The sequence below is a fragment of the Anolis sagrei genome, chromosome 3 (genome assembly GCF_037176765.1).
Source record: "Anolis sagrei isolate rAnoSag1 chromosome 3, rAnoSag1.mat, whole genome shotgun sequence".
NCBI lineage: Eukaryota > Metazoa > Chordata > Lepidosauria > Squamata > Dactyloidae > Anolis > Anolis sagrei.
In genome coordinates this window covers 82,248,291-82,260,696 of record NC_090023.1, presented here as the reverse complement: position 1 = coordinate 82,260,696, position 12,406 = coordinate 82,248,291, and the positions used below count along the sequence as shown (strand labels likewise).

General features: G+C 37.0%; 1 protein-coding gene across 15 annotated transcripts in view; it reads right to left on the bottom strand.

Moving 5' to 3' along the window:
* The window catches only part of DMD (dystrophin), a 1,568,405-nt gene that overhangs the window by 701,972 nt on the left and 854,027 nt on the right, over positions 1-12,406 (bottom strand). The gene's annotated exons all lie outside the window — the stretch shown is intronic.

Sequence of the window (12,406 nt, the reverse complement as noted above, 5' to 3'; positions counted from 1 at the left end):
GGTAAGATTTACAAAATCCACCCCTTTATAGATTGAGGGCTGAGTTAGCACACAGGGGAACACTCATTCCTATATTTATAATTCCTTTGCTTTAGGTGTTCACTTCAAGTTGATGTTGCATTACTGCTTACATAATAAAACCTTAAAACAGGGTCATAGAAAAATTGCTTTTTTTTATAATGACACTAAATATATTATCACAGTTGTAGAATTAATTATTTGTTAAAGTTACTGCCTCTAGTTTGCATAAATTATTTATTACAATTTATTTTAAAATGAATAATTGAACTGCCTCTTCCAAATAAATGAAGACCAGCAATAGCTTAAACCAATAGGATGTTAATCCTTTTTTTTTTTTTTTACATAAAAAGCTTCACTGAACTCTTTCACAACTCTTCCTTTCAGTGTGCTTTATGGATCCCCTCCTTAGCAATTCCTGGAAATCTATCAGGACCCCCCTGATCTGCTTCCTTGCTCTATTAGTCCATAGACTCTTACAGTTGGCTCTAACACATTTCATGTGAACATAGAAAGCCAAGCAAAAAACACAGAATAGTCCAAAACTTATAAAGCAACAATTACCCACCATAGTTGTGAGCGGTAAATGTGTAGACCTGCCACTGAATTTCACAAAGTGTGAATCGTAAAGCATGTGTGGGAGTTCCTGTTAGGGAGAGGCATCAGAAGGACTTTTTCAAGGGAAGGGGGGAATTGCATAAAAACTAGCAAATGTTCTCTCACAGAAATTTAAAATCTCTGCATATGGTGTACCTAGTTGCATCCTCATTAGAATATTATCTAAAATGTATTCAATACTTTCAGGATGTGACAAACATAAACATTAGCATATCAGCGCCAGAAATGTGACACAATTCAAATTGAAAGGTGATAACTACAATATAGAAGTCCAAATATTTCAGAAACTGTAGTGGATTCCTAAAATATTTCTGGACTCATTTAAGTAATATTGTACATATTAAAAATATAATTCACAAGGACAAAGAAGAAATTTATCATGCTTTATTGAGAGAAGATATGTCAGAAAATTATAGGGTGTTTCAAAATAGATCTGATTTGAAATCACTAGCTGCTTCTCTCAGCCCACAAACAGTCATAGTCAGTCATTCACAAGATGGTGACGCCAAAACATAAGGCGTAATGAGATATTCTTCATTTGTGGAGTTAATTTTTTTTAGATTTAAATTTGTTTCTGGATCAAAATGGTTAATAAAACTAATAACTTTGTGTAATTATAATATGTTGCCATCATGAAATATACTGCTTTGAAATTGGGTCCATCATTGTACTCTTAGTAGACACTCAGAAAAAGGTGATAACTTGTCAAAGGTTATCTGAACCTGAAAAAAGCTAGAGCTAGACCATAGTATTAAATGATATTCTATTTCATATGACAAAATCTGTAAGAAATAGATGCATAATGAGGCATAAAGAAGAGAAGAATTGCATGAGTTGCCTATAGAAAAAGTGTCTACCAGTTAAGCCTTCCAAAGGCAGTTTCACATTTAGCGTATAAGTTAGGAGATATTGTTGGGACATAGAACAGCAGTGAGGTTATTTTCAAGTGACCTATTGCTGCTGTTTGCTCTGTATGTGTACGCACATTATTTTGCTTTTTGTATTTTCTGCATTAATAAATCATACTAAAAGCAAGACTGTAACTGAAATGAGGAAGCAATTTTAGTTAGCCTTCAGCAACACAATATAAATTGTATATACAGTTTCAGCAAGAGTTGCTAATTTTTAATGTGATCTTTGGGTGAGCTGCCAAATGAGGGAGGGCCACAAATATTTTGTGAGAAGGGATGCCCCCCATCTGTTCCCAGATTCTTCATATCTCTCTCTCTCTCTCTCTCTCTCTCTATATATATATATATATATTTGGCAGCTAATTCAGGAATATGAGTTATGTGCATGTTCACACTTTCAAAATTTATTCAGGGAAGGCAGATGCAGGAGGCCATGTCCCGCTCACTAATTCAAGTGCTTGCCCTCTTGCTGTGTAATAGTTATGAATGAAAGCATTTTGTAGAAGTGTGATAATCCTAACACAGCAGTGATGGGATGACTTGGCCTGCACACAAAGCACTTGCAAAATTCAGCCAAAGCAAAGGACTTCAAAGTCACATTCATAGAAATGTCTGAATTGATACATAACTTTTTCACTACAATCAATGGAACTTGAAAAGGCTTTAAAGTGGTGGGATTGTACTGTATCTAAGTGGTATTAAACCAATCAATCATCAGCCTGTAGTTCTGGAACTGATCGTGCTATGGGCCTAATTTCTAACCACTTTATTGCTGACTACAGCATTTTAAGGGTTACTTCTGCTAAACTAAACTCTACTATTGCACAAAGCTTGGGTTTTAAAAACTCAGCTGATGAAAAAACTTTCTTAACAAATGATTTATACATGCTACTTAAAAAGTGTTGTATTTGTATGCAAAAATTATACTAGAATAATGTTCTCACAGGAGCTATAAACAGATCAGAGTTCAGTTTCTGCTAAGAAAACAGAAATATGAACCTCACTGGGATATTTAATCGCTATATGCTCTCTTGGAATTAAAAATCCATTTTATATGAAGTCTCTCTGGAACAACTAACACTTGCTTGTTTATAAAAGTCAATTTTAAACTTTTAGTACACAAACAAAAGAACACTGAAGCAGATGTTCAGCTTTCAATTAGATACAATCATATTCCTAGGAGAAACAAATGAGTAGTTTTGTACTGTATCTGTAACTCTATTGATTAAAACCATAATTACCACTAAGCGGAAGGTCTTTAAACCTTCTAGTTAACGAAGTCATTCAATTAGGATTTTTTACTATTACTATCACTAATAAACATTTGAGGGCATGTTCTAGTAAAAAAAATCCAACTCTATTGATTTCAATAGAAATTACAAATTTTAATTATAGGCTGAATTCACAATGAAATCAATGTGCCTAAAAACCCTTAATGTCCCAAACCAATTCATTTATATTTAATTCTGGATTGATATGAGTAAGGGTCTACTGTTAGTTCTTGTACTGTGTTCATGAAACTCAATCAAGGTACTGGAAACAACTGCCTAAAGGTGAATATGATATAGGTAATGGAGGGAGGCTGAAACAATAATAGGACTACATGTATGGAATATCTCTGATATTTCTGTAAGCATGCTTTTTTACTGGGTTAAGTGCATTTATGCATAGATGAATGAATGTTAAATGTTAATAGTTTAAAAGTCTGCTATTTCCATCAATGGGAGAGATAGGAACATTAGAAAACTATGGCAATGCTGCTAGCTTTGCATCTTACCCAATACTTTGGGGAAATAACCTGGTAGGCTGCAATGCTAGATCAAATTCATAGGTTTGATGCTGCTTGCAATGTAATCATATTCTTATAGCTTCAAGGAGAAAGGTACTTGTACAAAACTCTCCATGCATTTGCAGGAATTTCAGTGACATCATGGATCTGCAATAGTGTGTGCAAAGTCACTGATAATATATAGAGATGAAAAAGGAGAATAAAATGGGGAGGAGAAAAATTGATGTATTTACTTACTTACTTACTTACTTACTTCATTTCTACCCCACCTTTCTCTACCCCAGAGGTGACTCAATCTGGCTTACAAATCTGGCAAAATTCAATGCCACACAGGTATACAAAAAACACATCTCATCAAAATATAAGCAATCTACACATATAAGCAATTCAAACACATATCAATCAATTAAACTGTAGCAGTACTTTAAGACTAATTGCTATTTTATCATGAACTTTTATGGATAGAAACCCAATTATTCAAATTCAATGTAAAGTGATATCACAGCCTCAGGATTCAGAGCATATTTACTAGGCTTGGTTGATCAAAAAAAATATATGGTTCAAAACTCGTTTCGGATGTAGGTGATTCGGAGCTAAAGTCAATTCCGATTTTCAATGAAAAAAAAGTTCAAAACTTTTCAAAACATCTGAGACTTCCGAATCCTTTTTTAATGGTTTAACAGTATTGTTTCCTGTTTCACTGGGTGGTCTTTACTTTGAAAGTAGATGTTTTACTCCAGGAGGGACCAAAGGGAGGAAATTCATCCACTCTGGTTTAAAACAGTTTAAAACGGCTTCTCTGGCATAACCCAGCTATCCCAGGCAGAGGGAGGGGGAAAGAGAAAGAGAGAGAGAGGAAATTCCCCACTCCATTTTAAAATGCTTGCCACTGATCCCAGGAGAAGGAGGGGGAAAAGAGAGAGAGAGGAAATTCCCCACTCCATTTTAAAATGGTTGCCACTGATCACAGGAGAAGGAGGGGGAAAAGAGAGAGAGAGGAAATTCATCACTCCATTTTAAAATGCTTGCCCAGACTCCAGATGGTCACCCAGCCTCAACAACAACAATAACAACAACAAACCCCCTTCTGCCTTCATGCAGGGAACGCACAATCAAAGCACCCTTGACAGATGGCCATCCATTCTTAATAATAATAATAATAATAATAATAATAATAATAATAATAATAGTTTTAACTTCCTGGCTCAGGAAGTTTAGGCAGGCAGGAAGGCAGGCAGGTCTCTGTGAGTGCTGCACCCGCTGTGCCCTCCTTGCCCAGTGCAGGCCAGAGTGAGGAACAAGGCCAAAGGTGACCTTCGGGAGCAGTGAGCCCCAGCTGGGTCCAGAAAGAACAGAAGAAGCATGAGAAAGGAGGCAGGAAGCAGCGGAGGGCACACTTGCCAACCGCTTCACTCAGCCAGAGGCTTCCCAACACTGGGAGATAGGTGCCCCGGTGTTGGCAAGCCAGCAGGGAAAAGAGGGCTGAGAGCACACACCCAGGGCCCAGTGACTGGCAGGAGGAGAGAGAGAGGAAATTCATCCGCTTGAGCTGAGGCCAGGGACCAGAAGTGGGTAAACGCCGACTCACTTACTGATTCGTAAGAGAAATGGCAGAAAAAGCTTTGGAAGGGCAAAGGGACTTCCGGTTTGCTTAAAAACATCAAAATCGCTTCAAAAAGCAAATCTTTTTGAAGATTCCGAGGATTCCGACAGAACCTAACCAAGCTCATGCTAAAATAAAAACCAGTTAGATTTAAAGGTGCTGAATATCTTCCCTTTCTCCTCCTTTCTCCTGTTAACATTGCGGTAATTAACATTGCTATTTCTTTGAAAACTACTACTATATGAATTTGTAATTTCTTGCAATGCAGTTTGGTTTAAGCTTGCAAATATGTAAAAGGCTAAACACTTACATTTGGCTGAGTATTTGATATTACAAAATTAATAAAATGAATTAATGAATATTAATGAATAAGAAATAAAATGTATGTCTTCACCCAGAAGGCACGACTTTTTTCTTTCTTCTGCAACTTCGCGGCACATTGGCCCTTGAAGAAATAACAAAATGTTTTTTTGGGGGGGGGGGGGGTATGATAATTGTTGGGAAAAATTAAACTAAGCCTTGACTCAACCCATATTGCAATGATTCGTTATTTCATAGAAAGGTGATACGTAAAGTCTAGTTTACATATCACCCTCCTTCTCCCTGGGATCTGTGGCAAGCATTTTAAAAAATGAATAACATTTTTTAAACAAATATAAACTTATTAGCATTTCAATGGGAAGTGTGGGCCTGCTTTTGGCTGATGAGATAGGATTGTTGTTGTTGTGTGCTTTCAAGTAGTTTCAGATTTAGGTTGACCCTAAGCAAGGGACACGTAAATGACCTCGGAGGGCCATATCCAGTCCCTGGGCCTTAGTTTGAGGACCCCTGGTCTAGTGTGTGCCCCGTTTATTGAGATGGTTGCTTTATTTCCCCTATATAGTTCTTTTATTACCTTACACACTTTCGCCCCCATATTACTTTCCTCACATCTGTTCAAATATTTGTTATTGAATGAGTCAAATGCTTTGCAAAAGTCCAATTTTAATATGAGTAATTTGGATTTTCTTTCTGTGGCATGGTTCAAAATGTTCAATATATTCCTTAGGGTCCGCTAATTTCCTGTTTTTTATAAATCCATATTGGTTGTCATGAATTATTTCCAGTATTATGTCCTTCATTCTGTTTGCTAAAATTTTAGTAAATATTTTGTAGACCACATTGCAAAGGGATATTGGTCTATAAGAATTAGGATCAGTTTCATCCTTATTTGGTTTTAAAATTATATGAATTTCGGAGGATTTCCAGGAATTTGGTACTTTTTGCCTCTCCATTATTTCATTAAATAGTGTGAATAGGTTTGGTGTGATTTCCTCTTTGAATATTTTATAGAAGTTTGTTGTGAAGCCATCTGGCCCAGGTGATGAGTTTGCTTTTAGGTTTTCTATTGTTTTTTCAATTTCTGAGTTGGTTATTGTGCTATTTAGATTGGATTGTGACTGTGGATTTATGAATTTTTCCAAAAGACCAACTCGTTTGAATAATTCTTTGCCTTCGTAAAGTTTTTCATAGTAACTAGCCATAATCTCCCTGATTTCTTTATCTGATGATCTCAGATGTCCTCTATCATCTTTTAGCTTGAGTATTCTGCTTCTAGCTTGTTTTGATTTTAGGGTTCTAACCAGTCTTTTCGAATTATTAATTGAGTTAATTTGGTAATCATTTTTAACCCATAGGTATTTTTGTGGTGTCTATTTTATCTAAGTCCTCCAGTTGCTGCTTTTTCTCTTTCCAGATTGTTTTATTTTTAACTGATGGGTTTTTTTTTGGAAATGTAGGAATGCATCCTCTACCTCTGATCTTGTTTTCTCAAATGTATACTTTTCTTTTCTATTGATTTCTATTTCCAATGAGATACAAGTTCCCCTTATGGTTGCTTTAAAAGCGTCCCATAAAATCTCTTCTTTTATTTGTGGTTGTCTGTTAAATAGAAAGAATTCTTGAATCTGTTGTTTAATGACCTGTTTATCCTTTTCATTAAAGGTTACCTTTGGGTTGAATTTCTATTTCCTTGGGGGCTTCCTAACTGGGTTTCCTAATTTTAATAGGAGGGGAGCATGATCTCCTGGCCAGTGGTTCCCCACTTTGATCTCCTTTATTAGCCGTATATTGTTAATTCCCACTATGAAGTAGTCTATTATGGTGAATTTTGCATGTCTATGTGAGTAAAAGGCTGGGGTTGTTCCCTCCTCTCCTATTCTATTGTGTGCTTCTGTGAGGTTCCATTTTTTGAAGTTGATTTTACATTCAAGCCTTGCCGGCTTCGTCCTTGGTTTTTTTTTGTTTTGTTTATACAGTTCCATGTTAAGATCGCCCCTGATGATTATATCTCCTTTTGCTTGCTTTTAAATTTTGGCACAATACTTTTGTATGAATCCTGACTGATTTTTATTAGGGGCGTAGATACTTGCTATAGTGATCTCATTATTGTTTAATTTTCCCCTTATCATCACAAATCGTCCTTCCTTATCTTCTATCTTTTTTCTCTAATACAAATCTATGAACCTCCTTTATTAAAATTGCCACTCCTCATGACTTTTTTGACCCCCGGGATTCATATTGTAATTCCCATCCTTTTAGGTTCAACAGTTTTGTTCTGTCCTTTTTTTTGTGGGTTTCCTGAATTAGGCATATGTCAACATGCTCTTCCAATAACAGCCTGGCAATTTTTTGCCTTTTAACCAGAGACGAAAGCCCATTCACATTAATCGATAAAACAATTATTTCATCCCCCATTGATCCAGTGCATACTTTTCCCTCCATTTCTCCAGGTCTCTTCCACTATTTTAATCTTGTTTGTAGCTGTCCTAGTCCCTGACCTAAATCCCTTAGCTTCCCCCCTCTGGATCCCTAGACCCCCTCCTTGATGGCGGGGCTGCTCGGAAGGACCTCCTCACACCCATCCAGAGTATCATGAGGGGCAGAGTCCCCTGCCACAACTCCCCCTTCCATGTATTGACCCTTAACCTATATAACATCCAATAATTCTGTACATTCCCACCCATATCTTAGACTCTACTATTCCTTTGAATGCTGACCTCCATACGTCCTGCTCTTATGCTACTTTTCCCCTCTTATCTTTATCATATTAAATATCATTCTAAATCCCCTTTTACCTTCCCTGGAAGCAGCTTCAGTCTTTTCTTTCCAGCTCATTCAGGCAATTAACAATACAGCCTCTATATTCTCATAGTAATCATTATTATGAGTGCACCTTAATGTGAATACCACTTTACAATTTTCACTGCAGACAGTACTTTTCTACTTTGATATTAATCAATCTTAAATACCTTACAATATGTTAAATGTTCTAACATTTATAGCTGTTATTTTACTTTTTTAAGCTTGTTCAGTCTTCATGTATCTTCACAGCCTTTTGATTTTGGTGGTGACTGCCATACAATTACAAAAATACACCCAGCTACATAAATAGAACACATGACACTTCCTGTTCAAATGTATTCAAATAATCTACATGTTGCCCACTGAACTTGGCATCTCTCCTGAAACCACTGGGAAACACTGAGGATTATGGCATTGAGTAAGAGCAGTCGAAATGTCTTTAGAATGGGCCAAAACTAACAAAATGAAATTCAACAGTGACAAATGCAAGATACTCCACTTTGGCAGAAAAAATGAAATGCAAAGATACAGAATGGGGGACAATGCCTGGCTCAAGAGCAGTACGTGTGAAAAAGATCTTGGAGTCCTCGTGGACAACAAGTTAAACATGAGCCAACAATGTGATGTGGCAGCAAAAAAAGCCAATGGGATTTTGGCCTGCATCAATAGGAGCATAGTGTCTAGATCTAAGGAAGTAATGCTACCCCTCTATTCTGCTTTGGTTAGACCACACTTGGAATATTGTGTCCAATTCTGGGCACCACAATTCAAGAGAGATATAGACAAGCTGGAATGTGTCCAGAGGAGGGCGACTAAAATGATCAAGGGTCTGGCGAACAAGCCCTACGAGGAGCGGCTTAGGGAACTGGGCATGTTTAGCCTGAAGAAGAGAAGGCTGAGAGGAGATATGATAGCCATGTATAAATATGTGAGAGGAAGCCACAGGGAGGAGGGAGCAAGCTTGTTTTCTGCTTCCTTGGAGACTAGGACGCAGAACAATGGCTTCAAACTACAAGAGAGGAGATTCCATCTGAACATTAGGAAGAACTTCCTGACTGTGAGAGCCATTCAGCAGTGGAACTGTCTGCCCCGGAGCGTGGTGGAGGCTCCTTCTTTGGAAGCTTTTAAGTAGAAGCTGGATGGCCATCTGTCAGGGATGATTTGAATGCGATATCCCTGCTTCTTTGCAGGGGATTGGACTCATGGATGGCCCATGAGGTCTCTTCCAACTCTTTGATTCTATGATTCTATGATTTTGAGCTGAAATCAACCTGAGATTGGCAGATCTGAATTGTATACAAAAACGGAGGCCTCTTAAAAAGTTGCCCTACCTTTGATATTCTTGAAAGAAGTACAGAAGGGAATCTCTCCCCCCCCCTTTTTAAATGTAACAATGAAAACATCAGCAACTTCTCTGCACACCCACCTTCAAAATCTCTAAACGAAGCATTGTTCTGGGACACTCAGGGGAAAAACCATGGCAACTGGCAGTATCTACTGATGACTATAATGTCTACAATTCCTTTTAGACTCTACTCTTTTCTTCTGGCTTTCTGATCACCCTTGCTTATCTACCAAAAGTGTATAGCTTTGCTATCTCCTTGGCTTATCATTTGCTAGTCAGTTCCTTCTAGCTGCTTTGTTTCACATCATTTAACTACTTTGTCTCCTAATGAGCTTCTTACCACTCCTGTCTTCATTTTTCTACAGCACACATATTCTCTTAATGGCATCATTCCTTTAACAATGACAATGACAATGACTATTTTATCCATTTATATTCCACATTTCTCTCAGTAATTAGAACCTAGGAGGCTAACAATATATTAAAAACCAATACAAATAAAAATATACAAAATACATTAAAGCATTACATTAAAATCTTTTTTAAAGCACCACACAGCATTAAAAGCCCACCCCACCTAGACGCTGAAAGTCCGAGACATATAAAATAACTTGCTGATGAAAAGAGAGCAAGAACACTGCCATCTTAGCAGTGGCCTTTCTACAGAAAGAATTCACAAGATGTTTTTTTTCCCCCCTTATTATCACCAAATGATCCCAAGAAGGTGGTGAGATGAAGAGAAGGGCCTCTCGAGATGATTTCAGAGCTCTAATGGGCTCATAGAATGTACAGTGAAAGCTTTTTAGTTTCCTTAGTAAACTAGTTGTGTATCACCAAGCCAACTCAGATAATGAATATTCCAGGCTCTGTCATATCTACACAAAAGACTTACGTATATTCCACAAGTGTTAATAGGAATTTCATTAGATGGGCACACTCCAATAGCTGATTGCTAAAAAAAGTCATCAACATTTTATAACAGTAAGAGTAATGAGAGTTATGGATATAATATGGGTGAATATATTCTGAATCACTGCCTCAGACTGACAGCTCAGCAATATGCTGTTATGGACAATGCACTGCTGCCCTCAAAAGAGTTTCTCCACGTGCTGCATTAAAATTAAATCCATCAAATTAAAAATAAATTCAACAATGGCATAACTATGACTGACTTACAGGGACACAACACATAACTCTTCAGAGAAACAGCTATATCTTTGGATAACACAGCTGGCACAGTAACAAGAGTATTTGGTGCAATTATCTATGCTGATAAAACAACTCTGGAGTGTAGATTGATGCTACTAGTGAATAAATACATGACAAAAAAGAAGAGGAAACCTCCAATTGTGGTCTTTACTAAAAATGACTAAACTGCATAAAGAAAACCCACAGAAAAGGCAAAGCAGTTCTAGTTTTCATTTAATTGTATGTCATAAAGCAGGTTGGAAGTTAGATTTTTCAAAAGAAAAAACTCTATGTATATATAAGCAATAAACTAGTAGGCCCCCTGGTGGTGCAGTGTTGAATTGCTGAACTTGCTGACCAAAAGGTTGGCAGTTCGAATCCGGGAAACGGGATGAGCTCCTGCTATTAGGCCCAGCTTCTGCCAACCTAGCAGTTTGAAAACATGCAAATGTGAGTAGATCGATAGGTACAACTTCTACGGGGAGGTATTGGAGTGCTATGCAGTCATGCTGGCCAAATTACCCTGGAGGTGTTGCCTGCTCTTCGGCTTAGAAATTGAGATGAGCACGACCCGCCCAGAGTCAGGTACGGGTAGACTTAATATCAGGGAAACCTTTATCTTTACTTTTAGTGCCTCCAGGAGAAATGGTAAGATGCTCCTAAAATCTACCTTACCCTCACTTCTTTCCTGAGCTATAGGTTTTTAAAGCGTTCATCCAACTTAAATAACAGTATGAATGACACTGATGGCACAAAACTGGCAATTATGATATTGTTACATCCAAAATAACTGTTTCTAAAGAGTACACTGTTAGTGTGCACACACAAAGATTGGCATGAGAATGACAGGTTGCTGCCACATGTCCTGAGGAAAAAGATGTGAATTCGGGCTCTACTAATGTGGATGTACCTTCTTTGTATCTGTAAAATAAATCAGCTGTTCTCAAAGTAAATATCTGGAAGGTATATACACCAAAAAGAAGAAACTTATATAGCTTCTTAAATATTTCAAGCTGAAGACTAAATAGTTAGATGTGTTTGTTTTTGGGTTAATTATTTTAATATAGGATAATTTACCATATTTAATAATTCCATAATCCAATATACAACAAAGTGGTAAGGTATACCTGCACTTCTACAAAAAGATTTCGTAATGCATAAAGATTCACTCATATTCCATCAGAAATGGTTACTATTCCCTCTAGGAAAGCATACGAGATTTTAGGGTAGTCCAAAATTTAAAATGGGACTACACAACTGTTTTCTTTGGGGGATAAACAATAGCTGTGAGACAACATATTTACGAGAAGATTACAAGAAGATCATGGGAAGGAAATAATTGCATGAGATTGCTACTGCCCACATTCAAAATAAGGACCAATACCACAGCTGTTCACTAAAAGGTAGGAATTTGTGATCTCAGATCTCAATTGTCTCATCTAGTTATTCCTTAAGTGCATCTTTTAAAGCCACGATGACCATGAATTGAAAATAAAATACTGATTACACAATAACAATTGAGAATTATACCTTGGAACTAAATAGACAAACTAATGTGCAACGATTCAGAATCAGAGCTACCACAAAACGTCTAAAATTGTGAATATATATATATATATATATGAATAAAAGGTATGATTTAGATACATTATTTGATTTTGAAAGCAATGAATTTACAATTGATGTACATATGTGTATAATTCAAACATTATAAAACATTAAAACATCCGGGCATCCCCTGGGCTACATCCTTTCAGATGGCCAATTCTCTCAAACCAGATGTGACTTGCAGTTTCTCATGTCGCTCCTAA